Source organism: Sminthopsis crassicaudata, chromosome 5 (genome assembly GCF_048593235.1).
Source record: "Sminthopsis crassicaudata isolate SCR6 chromosome 5, ASM4859323v1, whole genome shotgun sequence".
NCBI lineage: Eukaryota > Metazoa > Chordata > Mammalia > Dasyuromorphia > Dasyuridae > Sminthopsis > Sminthopsis crassicaudata.
The window spans coordinates 289,779,578-289,785,577 of NC_133621.1; the positions used below are offsets into that span (position 1 = coordinate 289,779,578).

Consider the following 6,000-nt stretch of genomic DNA (forward strand, 5'->3'; position numbering starts at 1 on the left):
GCTAGAAAAAAAATTTAAGAGGTCTTCAATTCCAAACCATTTCACAAATGAGAAAACCTTAGAGAGGTACCATGACTAAAACTAGAAGGAACCTTAGAAATAATCTAGTCCAATGTTATTATTTTGCATTTGGGGGAAAAAAAAAACAACAAAGACCCAAGGAGATACCTAAAACCTGAGTGTGTAGAATTTGGAGTTTGAAGCCAATTATTTTTATAGGTAAAGACACTGAATCTCAAAGGGATTTGCCCAAAATACAGAAAATAAGTCATGACTCAAACCCAAATCCTTTGATTCCATGTCTAACATTTTTTCTTTCTAAGTCATGATGCCTTTTCATCTTCATTTAAATAAAATAAATAAAAGCATTACATGATCCATTTACTCTCTGTAGTTGAAAGCTAGTTCTATGATGTAAGCCTTTTGTTTCTTATACTGCAGGTCAGTGTAGCCCTAGAGAAAGAAACATTCATTAGAGTAGCCATTTATTTTTTTAAAAAATGACCACATCTTACAGCAAAGGTTGTTTATCTTTATTATGTGATGTTTAAAAAACTCCAAAGATACAATTTCTGGATAATTAGTCATTTTGTTAATGATGCTAGCATGTCAATAAAAGAGTCAGTGTCACTTTTGAATGCCAAAGACCCCACATGGTGGTGGGCTCCCAGTTTATATGCTCTAGGAAGACTGAGTATTCCAAAAGGTGATAATCAACTCTGATTGATTAATAATTCATGAGAAAATGAATATTATAATGAGAGATGGGCTATATTTCAATGAGGGTCTTTAGGTACAAGACCTGAATCACTGAAGTCTTGGTGAAAGAGACTTTTCAATTTTCATATCATCCATCTGACAAAAAGGAGAATCCACATTTCCCCAGACCTGTCTGAGCAAACACAATGAGCAGGAATTCACCCATTAACCCAAACTTAGAATTTCTTTCACTGGTTTTGATTTCATCATTAGTCTGTGTAAATCTTTGAGAAAATAGTTTTCATACTGGTTGATTTCTGGTTGAAGAATTAGAAAAATGAAAAAAAATATTGGTCCTGAATTAGTTATTAATTATACTTTTTTTTCCCCCCTGAGATTGGGGTTAAGTGACTTGCCCAGGGTCACACAGCTAGGAAGTATTAAGTGTCTGAGACCAGATTTGAACTCAGGTCCTCCTGAATTCAAGGCTGGTGCTCTATCTACCGCGCCACCTAGCTGCCCCCAGTAATTAATTATAAATGCAAGAAAGAAATAATTATTTATTTCAATTGAAATGTATCAAGGAGTATCATAAGCTAAGATTTTCAAATTGTTGGGGAGTTTTAATTGTCAAGCAAAAAATTCCAAATAGCTCTGGATTCAGAGGAAGCTAACAACAATAGCAAATTTAGTTTTTGATCAATCTACTTAATAAAATATAAGTTCCTGTAGAGTAGGATCTGTTTCATTTTGATCTTTGGATCTCTAGCACTTATTATGAAATCTGGCATATAGTAGATAGTTAACAGATATTTTGGACTGATTGTTCATAATCATGGAGAACTGGGGGGCCGTGGATCCTTTCCAATTCCATATTATAAGGCACTCAAAGTACATAAAGTCTAGTTAAGAGATACACCAAAAAATCCTAAAATTTGGAGTTAGTAGATTCTTTAGAAATTACCTAGTTCATAGAAATTAAGTGGTAGGTGCCCATCAATTGCAAAATGGCCAAAAGCTATGGTATATGGTAATAGAATATTATTGTTCTACAAGAAATATGAGAGATTTATTTCACAAAAGTTTTGAAAGACTTATATGAACTGATGCTAAATGAAGTAAACAGAACCAAAAGAATATTGTATACAGTAATAATAATAATATTATGTGATGATAAGCTGTGATGAATATGGTTCTTTTCAACAATGAGGTGATTCAACACAATTCCAATAGACTTCTGATGGAAAGTGCTGTCTATATACATAGAGAGAACTATGAAGAATGAATATGGATCAAAGCATGGTATTTTCACCTTTTGCTGTTGTTGCTATTTGCTTGTTTTTTTTTCCTTTCTCATGTTTTTTCCCCTTTTGATCAGATTTTTTTTTGCATGGCATAAATATGGAAATATGCTTTGAAGAATTGCCCATGTTTATGGGGAGGGAGGAGAGGGAGAAAATATGGAACTTTTTCAGTGGTGAATGTTGAAAACTATCTTTGCATGTATTTGGAAAAATATTTTTTTGCTGAGGCAATAGGGGTTAAGTGACTTGGCCAGGATCACACAAAATAGAATTTTTAAAAAAGAAATTACCCAGTTCAATCCCTTCATTTTCCAATGAAAGAAAATGAAACTCAGAGAAGTGAGGCAAGTTACTTAAAGTTCCCTAGATGGTAAATTATAGAGCTATGATTTGAAGTCATCTGATTCCAGATTCAATTATTTTCCTATAACAACGTTGCCTCTCCTCATGTTAAGGCTACAACCATAGGAGGACTATGGTACTGACTGCTTTGACTGAAAAGATAAGTCAATAAAGTAATAAAACACGTTAGAACACAAACAAACTAGCAACACAACTAGTAGAAGTATTAAAGATAATGTTATATGTTTGGGGATTTCAAATTACCACAGTTTTCTAAGAAATCACTGTAAGATGTTACCAACAAAATCCAGCAGCAAGACATAAATTATGTGATGAGCAACTGTGATGCACTTGGCTCTTCTTAGCAATGTAGTGATCCAAGACAATTGCAATAGATTTGGGATGGAAAATGCCATCTGATCCAAAGAGAGAATTATAGAGTCTGGATTATGTATCAAAGCATAGTATTTTCAATTTTTTTTAGTTTGCTTTTTCTTGTGTTTTTTTCTCTTTTGGTCTGATTTTTCTTGCACACCATGACAAATATGGAAATATATTTTAAAAGACTGCATCTGTTTAATCCATATCAGATTTCTTGCTGTTTTGAGGAAGGGGAAGGTAAGGGAGGGAGAAAATTTTGGAGCACAGTCTTACAAAAATGAATGTTGAAAACTATCTTTGCATATACTTGGAAAAATAAAACGCTATTAAGAAAAAAGAAATCACCATAAATCAATGATGCAAAAGGCAATGGAGAAACACATGAGTGCAAAGTACATGTTGAGTCCAAGTTAGCAACATTTGCAATAGTGACATATATTCAACAAGTGCTAGGGGATATATTTGAGGAAATGTACAAATGAAAAAGGAGATGAATTGGTCATTCATATTGACTTTATAGATGAACAGACATAGCGTTACAAAGTTTTCAGAAAACAAAGAGAGTTTAGACAACATCTAAACCAATCTGTATTGGAATAAAGATTCTTCTTACAATATACATAAGTAAGTATTTAACCTTTGCTTGAAAACTTGTGATAAAGGATAATCCATTATCTCCCAAGGCAACTATTCAACTTTGGGGTATCTTCCATTATTTTCAAATTTTTTTCTGATACTTATTCTAACTTTGTCTTTTTGTTATTTCCATTTATCACTCCTAGCATCATCTTTTGGAGTCATAAAGGAAGTCTAATCCCTTGTCTACGGAATATATTATGCATGCATATATATATATATATATATATATGTATATATATATATATATATATATATATTTAAAAATAGTATTTTGTTTCACCTTCATCACTATCACATGTCTCCTTTTTTCCTGTTTCATTTGCTCCTTATTTAGCACAAATTGCAAGTCCTTCATCTACAAAATGAAAGAGCAGATTCTCCCTAAGATCCCTTCCATCTTTAGATTGAAGATTCTATGACCATCTTGTTTACTCTTCTCATCACTTTCAGATTTTTCATTGTCCTTCCTAAACTCTGCAATCTAGAACTGAAGCTTTAGTGGTTCACTCATATTACCTGATACCATAAATAGTACCTAGAGGAAAGGCTTCAATCATGATGGATAGACCCTCTGTGAAAGATCTATGCAAAAGCATAAACAAGGTTGAACATAATGAAAAGACATAGATCAGTGGATATTGACACCATGTTCTTAATAAGATCATAGCTACATTTAAGAATAAAATTATTGGTTGGTTGGTTGTTGCCTTTCATTCTTGAACAGGACCAAAATGACATCATCATGTCAAGATACAGAGTGTGCCCATTTGTAGCTGATCAGACCAAAATGAGCTCAGAAGACTCTGCCACATTGTTCAAATGCCAAATGTATTCTTGCCAAAAAGACTATTTTATGGAGAATTCCATAAAAGGCAAGCACTCACTTGATGGTCAGAAAAAGTGATACAAGGATACTCTAAAGGTCTCTCTCAAGGACTTTAGAAATCATTGCAAAGGATGGGAAACACTGACACAGGACTGCCCAGAATAGTATGATCATCACAGAAGATGCAGAGCTCTTTGAGTAAAGGAGAACTGAAGAAGCTCAGAAAAAATGTGAGATGCTCAAAGTTGGAGAATTCAACCCAAATGTTCATATGGACTATTTGTGCTCAGACTGGGACAGAGCCCTCTGAGCTGATCACACTATAACTTGATGTAATTTTGGTCTTCTTCAAGAAAGGACAGCAACCCTATACAACAGGTCTGGCACAAACAGTCCATATGAATATTTAGAGTGGAGATGCCTTTAAACTGAATGATAGCCTCAAACAGGTCTTAGTACCATTCAGTTGCAAATCTCTTTGGAGTTTTGTTGCAGTTGTTCTGTTTGTCTTCAAATTTTGTGCAGATAAATTTCAGGGTTTTTCCTCCCTGAGGCAATTAGGGTTAAGTGACTTGCCCATGACCACACAGCTAGGAAGTGTTAAGTATCTGAGACCAGATTTGAACTCAGGTCCTCCTGAATTCAGGGCTGGTGCTCTATCCACTGCTCCCCCTAGCTGCTCAAGTTTCAGTTTTCTCTTGGTATGAGCTCATTGTTTGGTTCTGTCACATCAGAAAACATGTTACTTGAGTCCATTATTCATCACACAGGGTAGAAAGATGATTACAGAGAACATAAACAGCTATTATTAACAACTGTTGATTTTCTTTTGGAAAATGGAAACACCCAAAGTTATTTTTCCTACAAAAATATCTTGCGAAGAATTGCTTTGTAATATTCCAATGAAATTTCTCCAGCCCTGATCAAGGAATTGCACAATATAATAAGCACTGGACAAAGGAATATTTGAGATTGATGTTGTCTCCCTCTTTTGGTTTACCAAGGAAACAGCCTCTTCCCATTCAAATGCCTTCTTCCATTGACTTCTTCCAACAGAGAAACTTTTCTTATTGTCTACTCGCATCACTAAAGAAGTCTGCTGTACTCATGCAAAGTGAAATGTACTGTGCAGAAAGTGTGGGATGATCAGCTGTGAATGACTTTGCTGTTCTCAGCAATACAATGATCCAAGTAGTCTTGAAGAAGTCCTATAAAGTATTTATGATCAAACATACTATCCACATCCAGAGAAATAACTGATTGTGTCTGAACTCAGATTGAAGTATACTTTTTAACTTTATTTTTCTTGACGTTTTGTTGGTGAGAAACACATCTGTGTTTTTTTCATAACATGACTTTTATGGAAAAGTTTTGCATAACTTCATATGAGCCTTCTCAATGGGGGATAAGGTGGAGAGGGAGGACAGGAGAGAATATGAAACTCAAAATTTTAAAAACACATGTAAACAATTGTTTTACATATAACCCAGAACACACACATACACGTACACATATACACATATACACATATACACTCATACTTATAAAAGAAAAAGGTTGCTATAAAAAATTACTAGCAAAGTCCTGGCTATTCCTTTGCTGTGTTTTTATCTAGAACGTCCTTGATAAATCTTAACAGATGATAGGACAGTAGAATCACAGGTGGTAAGTAGCAGAATCATAATTTGAACCCAAGCCCTTATAAAGATTTTATAGAAATGTAACAGTTATCCTATGGATTGGTACCGCTGATGTTTTCCATATGCTCGATTCATGCAGTTGGTGCTAAAAAGGACTGTTAGAGATGAT

The 6,000-nt window shown here is 34.2% G+C and overlaps 1 pseudogene; it reads right to left on the reverse strand.

Annotated features, from left to right (window-relative positions):
- The window catches only part of LOC141544002 (tyrosine 3-monooxygenase-like), a 106,080-nt pseudogene extending 100,805 nt beyond the window's left edge, over window positions 1–5,275 (reverse strand).
- Between the last annotated feature and the right edge of the window lie 725 nt (window positions 5,276–6,000).